The 22,811-nt window shown below is 44.8% G+C and overlaps 2 pseudogenes; both read left to right on the plus strand.

Annotated features, from left to right (window-relative positions):
• Nucleotides 1-1,033: 1,033 nt before the first annotated feature.
• LOC133762582 (large ribosomal subunit protein uL23-like) lies at nucleotides 1,034-1,545 on the plus strand (annotated as a pseudogene).
• A 3,997-nt stretch (nucleotides 1,546-5,542) lies between these two features.
• On the plus strand, nucleotides 5,543-6,150 carry LOC133762584 (large ribosomal subunit protein eL29-like; annotated as a pseudogene).
• Nucleotides 6,151-22,811: the final 16,661 nt, after the last annotated feature.

Genomic DNA, 22,811 nt, shown 5'->3' on the forward strand with positions numbered 1-22,811 from the left:
CAAACCTTGTCATAAAATGCAAGATGATAAACATCAAAATTAAGGGCACTTGTTCATCCAAATATTTCATAAAGAGCGTAAAAAGGCGACACATGTAGTAGCTGAAGGTGTTTACAGTTCACAAACATAATATCATCAGTACCACAGGACAAAAACCTATCACTCCATAAGAAAAGACAAATCATGAGACAACCAGGATGTTAGCCAGAATGTTACAAAACAGGAAATCTGATGTTTAACCTGGGGCAGGTGGTTAGCCCAGTAGTAAAGACACTGGTGAAGACATCGGTGTCCCACACTGTACTACCTGGATTCGATTCCTCGCTGTAGCTCCTAACTCTGCTAATGCAGACCCTGGGAGGCAACTGTCATGGCTCAAGTAGTTGAGTCCCTGCCACTCACATGGGAGACCTGGACTGCATTTTCATCTCCCAGCTTCAGTCTCAGACCAGCTTTAGCCACAGAGGGCATTCAGGGAGTGAACCAGTGGATGGGAATTTCTTTTCCTTCTTTCTCTCTGTCTCTCCCTTCCTTCCATTAAAAATTTACAAAAAATATAGTTAACCTTATTATCAACATAGGAAATGCTAGTTGGAACATAGGAAATGCTAGTTACAACAAACTAGCATTTCCTATCCAACAACTGGAACAATCAAGTCTGATGATCGGGGCTGGTGTTGTGGCATAGTGGGTAAAGCCCCCGCCTGCAGTGCCGGCATCCCATATGGATGCCAGTTCGTGTCCTGGCTGCTCCACTTCCGATCCAGCTCTCTGCTATGGTCTGGGAAAGCAGTAGAAGATGGCCGGAGTCCTTGGGCTCCTGCACCCACCTGGGAGACCCGGAGGAAGCTCCTGGCTCCTGGCTTCGGATTGGCACAGCTCCAGCCGTTGCAGCCATCTGGGGAGTGAACCAGCAGATGGAAGACCTCTTTCTCTCTGCCTCTCCTTCTCTCTCTATGTAATTCTGACTTTCAAATAAAATAAAAGAAAGGTCTTCCTTAAAAAAAAATCTGATGATCGCCTTTTCACCAAGATGGCGCCAAAGGTGAAGAAGGAAGCTCCTGCTTCTCCTAAAGCCAAAGCAAAGGCTTTGAAGGCCAAGAAGGCAGAAAAGTGTCCACATCCACAAAAAAAAAAGAAAAAGAAAAAAGAAGAAGATTCACACGTCACCCACGCTCCAGTGGCCCAGGACACTGTATCTCTGGTGGCAGCCCAAATATTCTCAAAAGAGCACTCCCAGGAGAAACAAGACTGACCACTGTGCCATCACCAAGTTCCCCCTGATCACTGAGTCTGCCATGAAGAAAACAGAAGACAACAACTCACTCGTGTTCATTGTGGACGGCAAGGCCAACAAGCACCAGGCCAAACAGGCTGTGAAGAAACTCAGCCATTGACCTGGCCACAGTGAACACGTGGATCAGACCTGACGGAGGGAGGAAGGCGTACGTTCCACTGGCTCCTGAGCGTGATGCTCTGGATGCTGCCAACAAAACTGGGACCATCTACACTGAGTCCAGCCGGCTAGTTCTTTTTTTTTTTTAAGGATTTATTTTATTTATTTGAAAGACAGAGTTGGAGAGAGAGGTAGAGACACAGAGAACAGTCTTCCATCCGCTGGTTCACTCCCCAGGTGGTCGCAACGGCCGGAGCTGTGCCGATCCAAAGCCAGGAGCCAGGAGCTTCTTCTGGGTCTCCCACACGGGTGCAGGGGCCCAAGGACTTGAGCCATCTTCTACTGCTTTCCCAGGCCATAGCGAAGAGCTGGATGGGAAGTGGAGCAGCTGGGTCTCGAACCGGCGCCCATATGGGATGCTGGTGCTTCAGGCCAGGGCTTTAACCCACCGTGCCACAGTGCCGGCCCCCCAGCTGGCTAATTCTAAATACATGTTTTTTCACCATAAAAAATAAAATAAAAGTCTAATGATCCTAAGGTTATCAGGAGTGTGGAGCAATGGAAAGAGTTAGAGAATGCTTTCAACAGGGCAAATCATACACCACGTTAGAGGAAAAATTGACAACATCCAGTTAGATTAAAATGTATGAGCTAGCCGGCGCCAAGGCTCACTAGGCTAATCCTCTGCCTGCAGCACTGGTACTCCAGGTTCTAGTCCCGGTTGGGCGCCAGATTCTGTCCCAGTTGCAGCGCCGGATTCTGTCTCGGTTGCTCCTCTTCCCAGTCCAGCTCTCTGCTGTGGCCCGGGAAGGCAGTTGGAGGATGGCCCTGCACCCCCATGGGAGACCAGGAGAAGCACCTGGCTCCTGGCTTCGGATCAGCGCAGTGCACCATTTGGGCCATTTCGGGGGTAAACCAATGGAAGGAAGACCTTTCTCTCTGTCTCTCTCTCTCACTGTCTAACTCTGCCTGTCAAAAAAAAAGAAAAAGAAAAAAGTATTATCTAATTATACAGCAATTTAACTCCTACAGAATCTCTTACACATAAAATACATACTGCAATATTCATATAGACATTATTGTTGGTGTTAACAAATAAAAAGGAAAAAATGCAAACAACCCAAAAATTCTTCAACTGAAGAAAAGATCAGGGGGTCAGTGTTGTGGTGTGGGGTGGTTAAGTACCTGCAATACTGGCATCCCGTGTGAGCACCATTTTGAGTCCTGGCTGCTCTGCTTCCGATCCCGCTACCTGCTAATGCGCCTAGGAAAGCAGCAGAAGATGGTCCAAGTACTTGGACCCTGTACCCATGTGGGAGATCCAGAAGAAGCTCCTGGCTCCTGGCTCTGGTCTGGCCTGGTCATAACCATTGTGGCCATTAGGAGAGTGAACCAACAGATGGAAGACCTCTCTCTCTCTGTAACTCTGCCTTTCAAATAAATAAGAAGAAGAAGAAAAAGAAAACATCAATAATCTGGATATATTCATAAAATGCCATGCTATATACTGAACATAACTCAGCTATATACACCCAAATAAGACACTACCAATAACATAATGTTAAGTACAAAAAAACTCACAGTAGTTTAGAATAAATATAAGAATATATTTTATTATAAATATAAACTAAGAGTGTATAGGTTACAGAGATTACAATCTGGGAAAACCAAACAAAATGTGGGGATGATTAAGCAACCGCTTACATCCGTGGGAGTAGGCAGGGTGTATGATCCAGCAGCCACATGATACTGCTTATGTTCTGCTTTAGACATCGATCTAAACATGTTTCTCTGTATAATATATACATATATATAAGCAAGTATTTGTTTTCTTATGTACTCTTGAATATGTGATACAGTTCACATCCCATAAAATGAAGAGTAAACAGCATGTAACAGATAGCAGTCAATGCATAAAACTTTTCCAGATATCATACTGTGACCGGAGCAGAGAAATGGTGTATGATGCAAGAGAGTGGCAGGTCAATAAAAGGTCTTTTTAAAGATGGGAAGCGACACAGCCTGTTTAAGTGCCCATGGGAATGAGCCAGTGAAGAAGGAGAAGTTGACAATGCAAAGCAGACAGGCAGGGTAGCTTCAGAAATACAGCTCTGAAGCAGGTGGGAAAGGGGACATGGTGCAGACCCTAAAGGAACTTGCCTTTCAAAAACAGCACTGATGTCTTCCTCTTGTAACAAGAGAGGAAGGACACGGTCTGATTGCAGGTGCAAACAGGTGCGTAGACTGGATGAGGGGGGAGATGAAGGATTACAACCCATTATTTGCAAGTCAATGTTGGCATCTAAACGAGGAGGGAGTATAATTTCTTTTTTTTAAGACATGTATTTGAAAGGCAGAGTGACAGAGACACAGACAGGTCTTCCATCTGCTGGTTCACTCTCCAAATGCCCACAAAAGCAGGTGCTGGGCAAGGCCAAAGTCAGATCTCCAGCAGAGTCTCCAACATGGGTAGTAGGAACTCAAGTACCAGAGCCATCATCTGCTGCTTCCCAGGCAGATAGAAATGGCTGGGACTGGAACTGGCACTCTGGTATGGAATATGGGTATCCCAAGCAGTAGCTTAACCTGCTAGGCCACAACATCCCCTGAGAAGAGTTTTAAATACCTGGGAAAATAGAACAGGACTAAGGAGTGCTGAGTGCTTCTACGAGGTATGTCATGAACTTTCACTGTGACACTTCCAGCTGGTGTTTACTGTGCCCAGGTAACTTTTAACTTCTGATAGATGCAGATACAGAACAGCTGGATAGTTGTGTTGGATACTCGGGATAACCAGAGTTGGGGGTGGCTGTAATCAGGAATTTTTCATAAATTTCTAATGCACAGAATAGAATCATAGATTTGGAGTACACTAGCAAGGAAGGAAGAAATTTATGGAGCTAGACTGCAGTGCAGCAGGTTAAGCTACCACTGCAATGTACTAGTTCCAGTCCCAGCTGCTCCACTTCCAATCTGCCTTCCTGTTAATCCACCTGGAAAGCAGTGGAAGATGGCCCAAGTACTTGGGTCCCTGCCCATGTGGGAGACCTGGATAAAGCTCCTGGCTCCTAGCTTCAGCCTGGCCCAGCCCTGGTCCTTGCAACCATGAAATTCAAAATAGAGTGAATGAATAGGGCATATTACAATCAAAGAACTGGCCTCAAAGAACTGCTGAAGGGTGCTAGAGCAAGTGGGCTAGAACAAAAGAGGTGACGCATGTGTTGAGTGAATGAACGAACTACAGTTACCTGGTTTGTACACTGCTGGGAAGGAGTCAGGAGGTTCCCACGGTCAGAGTGAGACAGCATCCTCAGGGATTATGTGTCTAAACAGCCTCAACAAGGCCCAAGAGGCATGGCAGGAGAGCTGCCAAACGGGCCCAGTCAAAAGAGGAGGCATGGGAGCTACAGCTGGGTTCACAGGGGGGTTATCTGGAGCTTTGTTAGGCAGAGTCGAAGAGCAAATATGAGTCCCAGCAGGACTGAGTAAACAGAGAGAGAAGTACCACTCAGAGGGAAGATGGGCATGGGACAAAGGACCCATGACTTCTGTTGGGAAAGGTGTCAGATGCCTGCTAATCCTCCAAGTATTAGCCCAGGTTCTCAGTAACGTCCACATGAGAGTTCATTCCTGTGAAGCAACCTGTAGTGTTGGGAATCTCAAGACTCCGGCCTGGAAGAATCAGGTTTCGAAATGACAAATAGTAGTTTGCCTAGAATAGACCATGGGACATCTGTTCCACCTTGAGCACGAGGGGAAGCATTTGAGTTGCTTTGTGAAAGTTCAGTGAGAATTTATGGCTGAAAAAAAGGAGACAAGCCTGCAAAGGACCTGAAATCTCCCAGAAGCAGGATATTATTGCTGCTAAAGAAAAAATTCCAACATCGGGGAGGAGGTGACCTTCCTTCAAATGAAAGGAAGGATGAAGCTCTGGCAATTTAGAAAGCTAGAAGGAACTAGCATGGCAGCTCACTTCTGCTTCTTACTCATCTGCTGGGTGCTGCTTCCATCATGTGAGGATCCTGAGCTCTAGGCATTGTAGATTTATTTGGGCATTACTAAGAGGATGCTGCTTCTCTTTTAGAGATTAGAATATCCCTTCTTCCAGTCCCAGATGCTTTGGGAGCTGCGAGTTTTGGTGCAAATATGGCCAAGAATCACCCCATACACAGCCAGTCCCCAAATTGGCAAAGCAATGGCATCAAGAAACCCTAATCACAAAGATAAGAATCTCTTGAAGTCGTGGACCCCAAGTTCCTGAGGAACATGAATTTTGCCAAGAAGCACAGCAGAAAGGCCTGAAGAAGATGCAGGACAACAATGCCACGGCTATGAGTGCACACACTGAAGCTATCAAGGCCCTTGTTAAACCTAAGGACGTTAAGCCCAAGATCCCAAAGGGTATCAGGCACAGGCTTGATCAACTCGCCTACATTGCCCACCCCAAGCTTGGGACACATGCTTGTGCCCACATTGCCAAGGGTCTTAGACCCCAGCCAAAGACCAAGGCAAAGACCAAGACAGAGCCTCAAATCCAGGGCAATGCCAAGGCTCAAATCAAGGCCCAGGCCCAGGCCCAAACCAAGCCCAAGGCCCAAGATCAAACTGAGCCTAAGGCCCAGCCCCAACCCATGCCCCAGGCTCAGGCCCAAACCAAGCCCCCAGCCAAAGTCCAGGTCTAAGCTGCACCTGCAGCTCCAGTTCCAGTTCAGGCTCCTCCCCAAGGTGCTCAGCCCCCAACGAAGGCTCCATAGTAACAGCCTTTGCCTGTGAATGCAAGGACAGAAAGACTTGTGTGACCCCGGGCTGCTGTCTCCATGGACTAGTGTCCTCCTGTGCTGTTTATACAAATAAACATGAAACAGGGTTTAAAAAAAAATCAGAATGTAGTTCTAAGGGTTACCAACCACCTCTAACATGTGGTCAACAGCACACACATCACGAAAGACAAAGCGAAGTGTAGAAAGTGCCATAGACTGAAGGAGACCTAAGACGATGTGTGGGTTCCTGGAACAGAAAAAGCACATTAGTGGAAAATACTCTCTGTATTGTAGTTAATTGTGTGGTGCCAATGCTAAGTTATTAGGTTTTTTCTTTTTTAAAGTTTTATTTATTTAGTTGAAAAAGCAGGGAGAGAGAGAGAGAGAGAGAGAGAGAGAGAGAGATCTTCCACCCATTGGTTCACTCCAGAAATGGCTGCAATGGCGAGGGTTGGGTCAGGCTGAAGCTAGAAGCCAGGAACTTTATCCTGGTCTCCTATGTGGGTGTGGGACTCCAAGCATTAAGGCCATCTTCTGCTGCTTTCCTAGGAACATTAGCAGGGAGCTGGATTAGAAACGGAGTTGCTGGGTCTGAAACTGGGGATCATAAGGAATTCCAGTTGGTTACTTAACCCACTATGCCACAATGCCAGCCCTGTAAGTTATTCATTTTGATAAATGTATCATGATTATATGAGATGTTGTCTTTAGGGGAAGCTGAGTGAGGGGGACATAGGAACTTTATTTACTATCCTTGCAATTACAAATGGAAGTTATTTCCAAATAAAACTATTAATGAAAACAAGAATTAATCTTTTGAAGATTCCTATCTGCTTGGAAAAAAAAAAAACAGCAGCAACAGCAGCATGTGAACTCCACAAAGCTGAGTCTTAGATCAGCACCAGCCATATGCAGGAGTAAATACTGAGCCCATGATGGGTGACATGAGTGTAAAGCTATGGTTTGGAGTCAGCCATGCCTGCTGAAACAATAGAATCTTCCTCCCCCTCCTCCTTAACGAAGGAGGTTAACGAAGGAGTAAATAAGATAGAAATCAACATGCTTAACAAAGGTGCTGTAAATAAGATAGAAATCAACATGCTTCACCCTCTCATATAGACATGAGACGAAATAACTCAAAAGGAGAACACAAGTTTACATGAACAGAAAATACATTTAACTGTCCAGGGAAGGTGTGATACATGCCAGAGAAGTCCAGGCTGATGGTCTAGATAATGGAAAAGGACTCCATGGGGAGGGCAGGCTGAGCCCACCTTTACCCAATAGGTAAAGGAGAGGTAAAGGAGAGGAGCATTATGGCATAGGGGGCTAGCTGCTGCCTGCAATGCTGGCATTCCATATGGACACTGGTTCATGTCCTGTCTGCTCCACTTCTGATCCAGCTCCCTGCTAATGGCCTGGGAAAAGCAGTGGAAGATAACCCAAGTGTCTGGGCCCCTGAAGGTGTCCGGGCACCTGCCACCCACATGGGAACCTGGATGAAGCTCCTAACTCCTAGGTTCAGCCTAGATCAGCCCTGGTCATTGCAGCCATCTGCAGATGGACGATCTCTGTCTCTCCCTCTCTTTAACTCTTTCATATAATAATAAATATTTAATAAAAAAGGGGAGGAAGAAAGCATGAAACTGTATTTCAATTAGGTCACACAGTAAGATACTTGTGGGTAAAGCATTGAGGTACCATAAAAAGTTAAGTTAAAAAAAAAGAATTGTCTTGTAGAAGAGCTGTGAGAAATAAGGGTGGCAAGATTCTGACATCACCTGTAACACAAACACAGACAATATCCTTACAACACACACCACCCACAACATACACAATATACACACAACACAATATATATACAATGTGCTATATACAACACACAGAATATACACAATACACAATGTGCTCTATAAACCACACAATGTACACAGCACACACAACACACACATATACAACATGCTATATACAACACACAGAATATACACAATACACACAATGTGCCCTATATACCACACAGTATACACAGCACACACAACACACATATATACAACATGCATAATATACACAGCATAATCATACACAACATGAACAAAATACACTGTATGCACAAAACACACACAATACATACCATAGTACATATACACACTACATATACTACACACTCAACACCCATATAACACATATAACACACACAAAGTTGACCACACACACAGCACACACACCAAACATCACACATCATATACATAAAATGAGAGTAGGGGCCAGCCTTGTAGCATAGCAGGTAAAGCCAACTCCTGAAATGCCAGCATCATATATGGGTGCTGGTTTGTGTGCCAGTGGCTCCACTTCTGATCCAGCTCCCTGCTAATGGCCTAGGAAAGCAGTGGAAAATGGTTCAAGTGTTTGGACCCCTGCACCCACTTGGGAGACCTGAATGAAGCTCCTCCTGGCTTCAGCCTGGCCTAGCCCTGGCCATTGTGGCCACCTGGGAAGTGCATCAATAGATAAAAGATTTCTTTCTTTTTTTTCTCTCTCTCTCCTCTCCATCTAGGTAACTCTAACTTTAAAAATAAATAGTGGGTGGCAGCGCTGTGGCATAGCAGTTAAAGCCGCTGTCTGTAGTGCCAGTATCCTGTATGGGCGCTGGTCTGAGTCCCGGCTGCTCTACTTCCAATCCACCTCCCTGCTAATGCACCTGGGAAAGCAAAAGAAGAAGATTTAAGTCCTTGGGCTGCTGTGCCCACATGGGAGACCCAGAAGAAACTTCTGGCTCCTGGCTCCTGACTCCTGGCTTCAGATTGGCCCAGCTCTGGCTGTTGCAGCCATTTGTGAAGTGGACCAACAGAAGGCAGATCTCTCTCCCCCTACCTCTGCCGCTCTGTAGCTCTGTCTTCTCAAATATACAAATAATTCTTCAGGGCTGGCATCGCGGCTCAATAGGCTAATCCTCTGCCTGCAGTGCCGGCACACCTGGTTCTAGTTCCGGTTGGGGCACCGGATTCTGTCCCAGTTGCTCCTCTTCCAGTCCAGCTCTCTGCTGTGGCCAGAGAGTGCAGTGGAGGATGGCCCAAGTGCTTGGGCCCTGCACCCGCATGGGAGACCAAGAGAATTACCTGGCTCCTGGCTTCGGATCGGCGCAATGCGCTGGCCGCAGCAGCCATTAGGGGGTGAACCAACGGAAAAGGAAGACCTTTCTTTCTATCTCTCTCTCTCTCACTGTCCATTCTGCCTGTCAAAAAAAATAATAATTCTTCAAAAAAAATTAAAAATGCATATTTATAAAAAGTGAGTGTAAACATCTAATTTCTTGATCTAAAGAAATAATATGCAAGAGCTCTTTGAAAAGTTCACAGAAAATGCCTTTGACAAACTATGCGTGCATTTCATTATGTTTTGCAACCAAAACAAACTTACCTTCTACTTCAATTCTCAATGAGCTTTTTGAAGTCCCCTGGTGTAAGGGAAAGAGTATGTTTGGTTGAACCATAACTTTGAATCTACGCTGTCCATGTTGCCTGTGATGAAATATCTGTCCTATCTTCGTGTCCCTGCCCTCATGCCTTCTCCCACTGAGCCTGGCACCCTGGAGTCCAGATCCTGTCCCTCCAGGGGCGTTGTGCTCCCTGCTGACAGCTGGAGACCCAGTCGCCTGGTGGCACTGCTCTGCTCACAGCCCTCCATCTACTGCTCCTCTCGTCAGAAGAAGCCACTCTCCTGCCTCGTCCTATCCCCAACACTTCACTGGCTCACTTCTTGATTATCCTTTTCTTGAAATAGCTGGACTCCAGCCCCTCCCCCACTCCTCAGCTTAGCTAGTTACCATTTCACTTCCACTTGCCAACTCTACAAATGCTCTGAATTCACCACTCATGTAAAATCTCCTTCCTATTCTTTTCAGTTTTGTGTTTATTGTTTAAGCCTTTTTGTTAAAATTATTTTGCTGCCATTTTATGGCAGCTTAGAAGAGGGTATGGAAATTGTTAATTGCATGTTTCAATCCTCCATGTTTAAACAAAAGTCCCCATAATAAGTTTTAATTGTGGAAAAATGGTGAAAGGGTCTGGAAAATAGTAATGATTAAACCTTATTCCCTCTCATCTGAGAAAAAGTTTTGCTTTTAATCCAACCCCTAAATTTTTCAAAATAAATGCATACAAAGGAATGCACAACCACATTCATATCCATGCCCACACCCACCCACAAACACTGCAGAGATTCAGAGACCAAGGGACAACATGTTCAAAATAAAATGATCGCAGATTTTTGGCGGTAGGAGTGCCCAGCATGATATGTAGCCTATTTAGGCAAAAATAAAAATACTTTCCTCACAGATATAAATTGACTCTAAGCAGGCATGGCTTTGCATTTTAATCTTGTCACTATCTGGTAGAACCACCTTTTATGAAACAAACTTAAGCAATGCAAGAGTCAGTTATTTCAAAATGAGCTGGAGTCTCTACTCATTTAAACAAATAAGGAAATCAAAGAGCTAAATTTCCAGAGAGTATCTGGTTTTGCTCCAGCCTTCAGATATCACACAGGCAAATTTTTAAAGCAATATTCCCTACCACGGACCAAGCTGTCAAGGACAAGAAGACTGTCAGCTTCCTAAGGTTGTTGATGCTCCCATCTTGTTGGGCTGCTTTGTGTCTGTCTTCCTTTACCACCGATCCGCACCCTGCACTCTTGCTGCCAACTCAAGTCCATTCTGCAAACTCAAGTCTCTTAGAAGGTGCTGATGGGTCTCTAGGGGTACATAGTGGTGCTACCGAAAGGGCTGGTGTGAGAAGAGGTGTAGCAGAGGTAGTCTCTAGGAGGTTGGAGGAAAAACAACAACAACAAATTTTAATGTTTCTTGAAAAGAGATTGAACTTCAACAAGGACTCTGAGATTCTTCAACCCTAGCTCCAAAATATAATTTCACAAACAGAGTAGGGAGGGCCTCTGAGCACAGGGGTTGGATCCATCTTGTCTTTACTTTCTTATAGGACCCAGTATAATACAAAGTGGCTATATTTTTGTTGGATGAAAAATAGAATTATTTTTAAAAACGTTTTAATAAAAATCCTCTATATGATCTTTATGTTACAGAGCATTAAAAATGAGTTAAATCAGTATATACTGACAAAGTAAAAGCGCTAAGATGCATACGTAAGTCTTCAAGAAATAAACAACATAATATATTTGATAAATATAGGGGGGAAAAGTCCATAGGAATATGCAACAGATATAATGATGTCATTTTCAAGAAACAGAATGGTCAGGAAGACTAAACTTTATCTATGTGTTTGGATATTTTTGGTAACAGCATATTCAGGTATTATTGGGTAGATAAAAATAAAGCACATATTTTCAATTCCCAGTTGATGTTTCTATGTTGTGTATAATTATGATAAATTTTCATATTTTTAAAAAAGATTTTATCTATTTATTTGAAAAGCAGAGTTACAAAGAGGCAGAGGCAAAAAGAGAGAGAGGTCTTCCATCTGCTGGTTCACTCCCCATATGGCCGTAACGGCCAGAGCTGTGCCGATCCAAGCCAGGAGCCAGGAACTTCCTCCGAGTCTCCCACATGGGTGCAGGGGCACAAGGACTTGGGCCATCTTCTACTGCTTTCCCAGGCCATAGCAGAGAGCTGGATCAGAAGTGGAGCAGCTGAGACTCAAACCGGCATCCATATGGGATGCCAGCACTGCAGGTGGCTGCTTTTACCCACTTTACCACAGCGCCAGCCCCAAATTTTCATATTTTTATTCATCTTTTATTCTAAATTTCCTGTTTACTTTTCATATATGTTGCTTTAAGATTTTTAAATTTTGTAGCTGGCACTGTGGTGCAGCAGGTTAATGCCCTGGCCTGGGTGCCAGTATCCCATATGGGTGCCAGTTCAAGACCCGGCTGCTCCACTTCCTATCCAGCTCTCTGCTATGGCCTGGGAAAGCAGTAGAAGATGGCCCAAGTCCTTGGTCCCCTGCACCCACATGGGAGACCTGGAAGAAGCTCCTGGCTCCTGGCTTCAGATTGGCACAGCTTCGGCCATTGTGGCCAATTGGGGAGTGAACCAGAGGATGGAAGACCCCCCCCCCACCTTGCTCTCTGCCTTATCTCTCTCTGTGTAACTCTTTCGAATAAATGAATAAATCTTTGGGAAAAAAAAGATTTTTAAATTTTTTATAATTTCTATTTCCAATTGATAACATATTTTGGATTCTAACCAGCAACATGTATGTTATTTTTTAAAAGTTTTGATTTTTCTAAAATCTCATCCAGAGGTAATCACTATGAAAAATGTTGTGAATGACACTTTGTTTTTTGTTGTTACTGTTGTTTTAAAGATTTATTTACTTATTGGAAAGTCAGAGTTATGGAGGAAGGAGAGAGAGATCTTCCATCTGCAGGTTCACTCTGCAAGTGACCACAGCGGCCAGAGCCGGGCCAGTCTAGTCTAAAGTCAGGAGCCAGGAGCTTCTCCCCAGTCTCCCATGTGGGTAGCAGTAACTGTCTTCCACTGCTTTTCCCAGGCCAAAGCATAGAGCTGGATCAGAAGTGGAGCAGCTGGACATTGCCCATTTGGGATGCTGGTGCCATAGGAGGCAGCCTTACGCACTTCATCACAAAGCTGGCTGCCACTTTGTTTATCTTTAAATAACAGATGCTCAATTTACAAATACACATACTAATGAAAACCATACCATACTATTTTGCAATTTGCATATTTTTACTAAGCATTAAATATTTCCATATAAGTACTACGCATCTATTACCAGTTTTTTGTTTTGTTTTGTTTTGTTTTGTTTTGACAGGCAGAGTGGATAGTGAGAGAGAGACAGAGAGAAAGGTCTTCCTTTGCAGTTGGTTCACCCTCCAATGGCCGCTGCGGCCGGTGCGCTGCAGCCGGTGCACCGCGCTGATCCGAAGCCAGGAGCTAGGTGCTTCTCCTGGTATCCCATGCTGGTGCAGGGCCCAAGGACCTGGGCCATCTTCCACTGCCTCCCCGGGCCATCGCAGAGAGCTGGCCTGGAAGAGGGGCAACCGGGATAGAATCCGGCACCCCAATCGGGACTAGAACCCAGTGTGCCGGTGCCACAAGGCAGAGGATTAGCCTGTTAAGCCACGGCGCTGGCCCCATTACCAGTTTTATAATGACTTCAGTCCATTCTTATTAATTCCATAACTGATTTATTTTTGGAGATTTATGTTTTATTACATTTTTTTGCTGTTACAAACAATAATTTTAAGAAATATAAATTTGAGGGGCTGGCGTTGTGGCACAGTGGGTTAACATCCTGGCCTGAAGCACCGGCATCCCATATGGGTGCTGGTTCGAGACCTGCTGCTCTACTTCCAATCCAGCTCTCTGCTGTTACCTGAGAAATCAGCAGAAGATGGCCCAAGTCCTTGGGCCCCTGCACCCATGTTGGAGACCCAGAGGAGGCTCCTGGCTCCTGGCTTTGGATCGGCACAGCTCCGACTGTTGCAGCCAATTGGGGAGTGAACCATCAGATGGAAGACCTCTCTCTCTATCTATCTGCCTCTCCTCTCTCTGTGTGTAACTATGACTTTCAAATAAATAAATAAATCTTTTAAAAATATATACAAATTTGAGTTTGATTAGTTTACATTTTTAAAAAGCTTTAGTGGGACCAGCACTGTGGCTTAGGGAGTAAAGCCACCGCCTGCAGGGCTGGCATCCCATAGGAGTGCCAGTTCGAGTCCCAGCTGCTCCACTTCCAATCTTGCTCTCTGCTATAACCTGGGAAAGCAGTGGAAGACGGCCCAAGTCCTTGGGCCCCTCCACCCATGTGGAAGACCCAGAGGAAGTTCCTGGATCCTGGCTTGGGATTGGCACAGCTCCAGCTGTTGCAGCCATCTGGGGAGTGAACCAGTGATGGAAGATCTCTCTCTCTGCCTCTGCCTCTCTGTAACTTTGCCTTTCAAATAAATAATAAATCTTAAAAAACAAAAAAAAAGCTTTAGTAGTGCCAGTTACTAAACAGAAAAGTTGTGCTAGCTGGAACTTGTTATGCACAGGAATTCATTGTCCTCTTCCAACTCAAGAACTGACTTTAGCATCTAATAAAGTCTTCAATATAGGATAACAGGAAAGCAAAGTCATACTGTTTTAATATACGATTACTGAATTGTGAGTTGAAAATATATCAGCATTTGTCTTTCCTTCTTTGTGAAGCACCTGTTCATGCTTCCAGACTACTAGGCATTTATTTTCCCCATTGGGATATAATCTTTCTTTATGCAAAATCAGATGAGGAGGGACTGGCGATGTGGCACAGTAGGTTAACCTGTGGCGCCGGCATCCCATATAGGTGCCAGTTCGAATGCCAGCTGCTGCACTTCCAATCCAGCTCCCTGCTATGACCTGGGAAAGCAGTAGATGGCCCAAGTGCCATCACCCAAAATGGGAGACCTGGAAGAAGTTCTCGGCCGCTGACTTCGGATTGGCCCAGCTCTGGCATTGTGGCCATCTGGGGAGTGAACCATGGATAGAAGACTTCTTGCTCTGCCTGTCCCTTTCTCTGTCTGTAACTCAGCCTCTCAAATGAATAAATAAATCTTTTTAAAAAATCTGAAAAGGAACAAGCCCTATGAAGAACACCCACATAAGAGAAATGACAAGACAAAGCCTAAAAATACATGGAAAACATCATACAGAAATGAAGTTCACTAGGAGGCAAATAAGGGATAAGATAGGAGAAATACTTCAAAAGTTCAAGAAAAAAAGGAAATAAAAGATAACACAGTTTCCATGAACTTTTTTAAGACCTCTCATATAGTTGAGAACATAGAAACAGAAGACAAAAAGGAGAAATGCAAACAGAAATAGAAATTGAAAGTTTAAAGGGGGCCAGGCTACCGGTTTAGATGTTAGCATCCCACATTGGAGTACTTAGGCTTGATTTCTGGATCCAGTTCCTCACTTCAGCTTTCTGCTAACGCAGATGCTGGAAAGCAGTGGTGATGGCTCCATTAAGTAACTGAGTTCCTGTCATCCACGTGGGAAGTGTGGATTCCCAGTTCTTAACTACTGGTTTTGGCCTGGTCCAGTTCTAGCAGTTGTAGGCACTTGGGGAAACACAAGAAGACACAGACACAATCTGTGACTTTAATTCACCTAGAAACTTTTTTTTTAAAGATTTATTTATTTATTTGAAAGTAAGAGTTACACAGAGAGAGGAGAGGCAGAGAGATAAAGAGAGGGGTCCTCCATCCAATGATTTACTTCCCAGTTAGCCGCAATGGCCAGAGCTGCACTGATCTGAAGCCAGGAGCCAGGAGCTTCTTCCAGGTCTCCCATGTGGATGCAGGGGCACAATGACTTGGACCATCTTCTACTGCTTTCCCAGGCCATAGCCAGAGAGCTGGATAGGAAGAGGAGCAGCCGAGACTCGAACCGGAGCCCATATGGGATGCTGGTGCTTCAGGCCAGGGCGTTAACCCACTGTACCACAGTGCTGGCCTCAACACCCAGAGACTTTAATTCACCTCTAAGCCTAGGACAAATCCATAGGACAGATCAGGTAGTCATCAATAACCAAGAGATCTCAATAAACTGTGGAAAAATATGTTCAATCATATCTATGACAAAGAACAGACTTTCCTGCTATGAAGAGATCCTAGAAATTGAGAAGGGAAATAACATTTAACTTAAAAAAAAAACAAACAAGCAAATGATAAGACCCCTCACAGAAAACCAAGATGAATAACCCTTAACACAGGAGAAATGTTTTGCCCGTTGTATGAAAAACAGCTATTGAAACTACAATGAGATGTCTCACTAATGAGCTTAGCAAAAAATATCTGGTTTTACAACGTACTGAGTGAGGTTGTGGGGAAGGCAGCCCTCTCTTAAACTGGCTGGAGTGCAAGGCAGACTCTCAGAGGCCAGCATGGCAAAGCTGCTGGGCTCACAGGATTGTCTGCCAAGTAAAACCAGCAGGCTTTGCATTCTTGGGCACAGCAAGAATTTCCTTGATAGAAAGAGGAAGGAGAAGGCTATGCAGTTAGCACTGTGAAAGCAGCAGATAAAATTCAGATTGTCCAGTTAAGCTTGCATTTCAGATAAACAACACTTTTTTTAGGGTAAGTATACCCTGTGAATTCAGTACATTCAATGCAATATATCTGAGCCATTTATCATTATCATAAAAAAATTTCATTGCTTTTTCAGAAATTCAGATGGACCGGGTGTTCTGTATTTTATCCGGCAATGCTATATATAGTTAAAAGTCTAGAATGGCCAAGAAGTTGTCAAGCAAAAGGCATTCTTGATATTCGTAGCTTGATTTTGAGAGCCTTGGCATTTAATGACTGCATTTATTGTTTTTGGAAAATATGTCACTGTGCTAAATGACTACAGAATCCAGCCACTTGCTCCCAGGAGTTTGAGAACAATTCAGAAAGCAAAGAGCTTTTTCCTCCTTGTTAGTAGGTGTGTCAGTACAAATTGCTTCTCACGCATGGCTCCGCCCCCTGTAAATACTGTAGCAGAGGAGTTTCACGATAATTGAGCTCTGATTCAGAGAACCCTGGAATAATAGCAATTATTGTTCTGAGTATGAGATCCTCATCACTGGCAGAAAATGGCTGCTAAGGGGGGGCCAACCACCATTCTGTGATAAGATCTGCCAATGCCATTCCCACGGCTTCCACAAAACCAGGAGGAGTAAGATGGATTTTTTTTTTTTTGTTTGTTTTTGAATCTGGTGTTGACGAGTCTAATCCAGTGGCTGATGGTGCTGGTTTTACCTCACTCCATTTAGAATGATTGCCATCCAAAAATCAAAAAATAGCAAACACTGGTGAGATTATAGAGATAAAGGTACCCTAATACACTGTTGGTGGGAATGTAAATGGGTACAACCATTATGGAAGACAGTATGGAGATGCCTGACAAATATAAAAATAGGCCAGCGCCGTGGCTCAACAGGCTAATCCTCCACCTGCGGCGCCGGCACACCGGGTTCTAGTCCCAATCGGGGTGCCGGATCCTGTCCCGGTTGCCCCTCTTCCAGGCCAGCTCTCTGCTATGGCCAGGGAAGGCAGTCGAGGATGGCCCAAGTGCTTGGGCTCTGCACCCCATGGGAGACCAGGAGAAGCACCTGGCTCCTGCCTTCAGATCAGCGAGATGCGCCAGCCGCGGCAGCCATTGGAAGGTGAACCAATGGCAAAGGAAGACCTTTCTCTCTCTCTCTCTCTCACTGTCCACTCTGCCTGTCAAAAATTTTTAAAAAAAAATAGATCTTCCATATGATCCAGCTATCCTACTCCTGGGAATTTATCCAAGAGAATGAAAGCAGCATATGAAACAGTTGCCTGTACCTCCATGTTTATAGCAGCTCAATTCACAATAGCTGAGATATGGAATCAACACAGATATCCATCAACTGATGAGCTCAAAGCATAAGTAAAATGTGGCGTATTTATATATTGTATGCAATACTACTCAGCCATACAAAGAATGATATTCTACCTTTTGCAAAATAATGGAGACCACTGTGCTTAGTGAAATAAGGCAGATCGAAAGACATGTATCACATATTTTCTCTGATTTATGGTAGCTAACATATAGATTACAAAAAAATTTAACGTATATGAGTGAAACTGACATCTTAGAATTGAGGATTGTTTATAGCCCTTGTCTATATTCCTGCAGAACAGAAGTTTTCTACTTTTTATGTGTTGAACCCTTTATTTAATGTGTGTGTGATTATAAAGTAAATTAAAATTACATTATCATAAAAATTATAAAAGGAAGGAAGGAGAGAGGGAGGGAAGTATCACTATATTAGAACTGTATCTATGAACTACTTGAAATCTGTTCTCTTTGTAGTAATAAAAGTTTAAAAAAGAGAAAAGAAAGTTTTTCCTACTTTTGTGTTTGGGAAAAACGTAAGGTAAATTCACTCCCACATGCTACAATGAACAAAAGCCACCTTCTCTCTCTCTGTCTCTCTCTCTCTCTCTCTCTCTCTCTTTTTTTAAGATTTATTTATTTAGGCCGGCAACACGGCTCAATAGGCTAATCCTCCGCCTTGCAGCGCCGGCACACCGGGTTCTAGTCCCAGTCGGGGCACCAGATTCTGTCCCAGTTGTCCCTCTTCCAGGCCAGCTCTCTGCTATGGCCCAGGAAGGCAGTGGAGGATGGCCCAAGTGCTTGGGCCCTGCACCCCATGGGAGACCAGGAGCAGCACCTGGCTCCTGCCATCAGATCAGCGCGGTGCGCCGGCCGCGGCGGCCATTGGAGGGTGAACCAACGGCAAAGGAAGACCTTTTTCTCTGTCTCTCTCTCTCACTGTCCACTCTGCCTGTCAAAAAAAAAAAAAAGATTTATTTATTTAAAAGGCAGAGTTAGCAGAGAGTGAGGTAGACACACACATACATACAGATTTCTTCCATCTGCTGGCTTACCCCAAATGGCTTCAAGGGCCAGAGCTGGGCTGGTCTGAAGCCAGAAGTCAGGAGCTTCTTACAGTCTTCCATGTTCGTAGCAGGGACCCAACCACTTGGCCCATCTTCCACTGTTTCCCCAGGCACATTAACAGGGAGCTGGATTGGAAGTGGCGCACCAGGACATGAACTGGCATCCATATGGGAAGTCAGCATTGCAGGTGGAGGTGCTACACCACAGTATATGTGTAGCAGGCTTAACCTGCTACACCAGCACGTATATGTATATGTATACGTATATGTATATGTATATGGGGTTTTTTAAGATTTATTTATTTGAAAGGCAGAGTTACAGAAAGGCAGAGACAGAGAGAGAAAGGGGAGAGATAGAGAGAGAGAAAGAGAGAGAGGTCTTCCATTTGTTGATTCATTCCCCAAATGGCTGTAAACAGCCAGACCTGGGCCGCTCCACAGCCAGGAGCCAGCACCTTCTTCCAGGACTCCTATGTGGGCACAGTGGCCCAAGGACGTGGGTCATCTTCTACTGCTTTCCCAGGCCATGGCAGAGCGGGCCCCATTCACTCACTGTTAAAAGTGCGGCAAGGCAGATTCTATTCAGGACAATTCTCATAGGCGTAGAGACCACTGCAACCAGGTTGTGCAGAGAGGGCTACAGTAAGAACAGGTGATGATTTATAGCCAAGGGGAAGGTGGAGGCCAGTGTCTATAAAATGACCAAGAGGAAATATCAAGGGTATGGGGAACTGTGGCTAAAATGACTTAACAGGATTTTTGAAGAAGGCAGGCCAGGACGATCAACCATTGCCTGGTCAAGAATTGGATACCTGTGGTGATCAGATACGCAGGGTGGGAGGTCCTGGCTAAGCGGCCTTAGTAGGATTCTTGCTAAAACTGAACAATGCAGAAAAGAACACAGAAGCCCCAAAGACAGGTCCCATCTGACAAGAGTTCAGAGGAGGCTGAGTACTTTGTTCAGTTAGAGACTCTTCATCAGCACACACACACACACACTCACACTCACACACTCACACACACTCACACACACACATTCACACACTCACACACACTCACACTCACACACACTCACACTCACACACACACTCACACACTCACAATCACACACACTCACACACTCACACACACACTCACACACACTCACACTCACACACACACTCACACACTCACACTCACACACACTCACACACACTCACACTCACACACACACTCACACACACACTCACACACTCACACAATCACACACACTCACACAATCACACACACTCACACACACTCACACACACTCACACACTCACTCACACACACATTCACACACTCACACTCACACACACTCACACACACTCACACACTCACACACACACTCACACACACTCACACACACACTCACACATACTCACATTCACACACACTCACACACACTCACACAATCACACACACTCACACAATCACACACACTCACACACACTCACACAATCACACACACTCACACAATCACACACACTCACACACTCACACACTCACACAATCACACACACTCACACACACACTCACACACACTCACACACACACACTCACACACTCACAAAAGCAGGTCACTTCATGGTAACCAACAGGACACAACACAGCTTCTGGAGCGAGGTGGGACAAGTCTTTTTAGCTTCTGCCTCATTCTCTTGGGTCATTCGCGTTTGGTGTTCCTAGAAGAAAACCGCCAGGTCATGGGGAAGCCCAGGCACCGTGAGGAGGCCACCAGTAGGTGTCAGGGCTGACGGTCTCAGCTGAGGGTCCAGACTGCAGCCGGCATCCATGCCAGACATATGGGTGAAGACATCCCCAGAAAATGGCAGCCTCTGACTATGGAGTCACGCTCTGCCTTCTGCCTTGTGAGCCCCAGACACCGTGGAGAAGAGAACGCTATCCCCACCATGAACCTAAGTTCCTGACCCAGAGAACCTTCGAGCATAATTGAATGGTAGTTTTATGCTGCTAAGCTTTAGGGTGATCTATGATGCGGCAGTAGGAACAGGAACCGTTTTTATTTCCTTCTATGACAGATTTCTGGAAGAGGAGCAAAGAAAAAAAATTCAATTCTAGTCTATTTTATCTCAAGGCAAACTAAAGTCAAAATACTGTATTTGATTTTAAAAGAGAAATGAAATAAAACCTGGTTCTGAATTTTAACTTTCTGTAGCACAGATTCTTTGAGGAAAAAAATGTAAGGCAATCCCAAGAGGTTTTTCTATTTTAAATGTCATGAGATTTTCAGAAGATCTGATAAACACTTCCTTAGCTGTTCAGTTCCCAAGCAAACACTAGGCAATTATTCACACATATCTAGCATTTTATCTGGGAAAAAATATTTTTGTTAAAAATTACAATGGCTTGCTACTTTTTAATAATAGTAGCTAACATTTTAAAGAATGTATTTGAGGGGCTCACGTTGTGGCACAGTTAAGTTAAGCTGCTGCCCGCAATGCTGGCATCCCATATAGGCACTGGTTTGAGTCCTGGCTGCTCCACTTCCAATCCACCTCCCTGCTAATGTGTCTAGGAAAGCAGCGGAAGATGGCCTAACTCCTTGGGCCCCTGTACCCTCATGGGAGACACGGAAGAAGCTCCTGGTTCCTGGTTTGGTCCTGTTGCAGCCATTTAGGAAGTGAATCAATGGATGGAAGATTTCTCTCTGTCCCCACCCATCCCAGCATAGCTCTTTCAAATAAATAAATCCCTTTTTAAAAAAAAAATTTTAAAAGTGTATTTGAGAGTCAGAGAAGAAAGAAGAGAGAGAGAGAGAGAGAGAGAGCGAGTGAGGAACATTTTCCATCTGTTGGTTTATCCCTCACATGCCCATAACCACTCCGGCTGAGGCTAAAGTCAAGAGCAGAAAACACAACCCAGGTCCCCTGTGTGGGCGGCAAGAGCCATCACTGCTGCCTTGCAGCATCTACACAGGAGCAAAGCCAGAGATCAACGTTGCTCCAATAAGGGATTCAGCAACCTAACCTCTAGGCAAAATGCCCCTTCCCACCCCAACCCCCTCCATGCAAATACTTAAGTATTAAAAACACTTTACTATTGAAAAAAATATAAATACTTTTAAACGTATTTGAAGATAAAAGTAAGCAAGTGCTTCTTTGCTTGAAAGTATGATGAGTTGCCAGTGCTGTGGTGTATTGGGTAAAGCCAGTTCAAGATCCGGCTGCTCCATATCCAATCCTGCTCTCTGCTATGGTGCAAGTCTGCGTGCAAGACCTGGAAGAAGCTCCTGGCTCCTGGCTTCTGATGAGCACAGTTCCGGCCATTGTGGCCAATTGGGGAGTGAACCAGCGGATGAAACACCTCTCTCTCTCTCTCTCTCTTTCTCTCTCTTTCTCTCTCTCTCTCTGCCTCTCCTCTCTCTATGTAACTTTAACTTTCAAATAAATAAAGAAAGAAAGTATGATGATACAGCCGATTTACTGTCATCATGTAAACATCACTTTTTGTCTACTGCTCAAGCTAAATAAAGCAAGGTCAGATGAATGCCACTGGGTCAGTGTGTTCTCTGTAGCCACTGACCTTCTTGGGACACCAGTGCAGCCAGGCAGCAGCATCAGAAACAGGGGAAGTTGGGGCATTGCATTCAGTGGGCTTCTTCCTCTCCTAGAGACACCGTAACAAATTACATCCACTTTGGCAGCTTCACGAGGGTGGGAATATGGCCCCTAGGTCGAAATGATTTGGTCTGGCCCTGCCAAGGCAATCCCAGGTGGGACTCGAAATTCAATCTATAGCAGACTGATTTTTAAGTTGATAATTTTGTACAGCCAGCAAATGATGGTATAAATATCCAAGTGGCCCTTGGCAGAAAAATGGTTCCCCACTCATGAAACAGAAATAAATTGTCTCATGGTTATGGAGGCTAGAACTCTTAGATCAAGGCGTGAGCACCCGTCTTCACGTGGTCCCCTGCTCTGTGTGTGTTGTGCCTCCCTTCCTCTTCCTATAAAGACACCCATCACATTGGATCAAGGGCCCCTTGCTCAGCTATGACCTCATCTTTATTTGACTCTGTCTGAAAAGACCTCATTTCGATATAAGGTCACATTGACAGGCTCCAGGGCACAGCACTTCAGCCTGTTTTTTTGGGGGGGGGGGGTGCAGTTCATGTCCTGAACACAGATCTATACAAGGCTCTGGTCCTGAGGAGATGGGAATTAATTGGAGAG

Source organism: Lepus europaeus, chromosome 6, assembly GCF_033115175.1.
Source record: "Lepus europaeus isolate LE1 chromosome 6, mLepTim1.pri, whole genome shotgun sequence".
NCBI classification, from domain to species: Eukaryota; Metazoa; Chordata; class Mammalia; order Lagomorpha; family Leporidae; genus Lepus; species Lepus europaeus.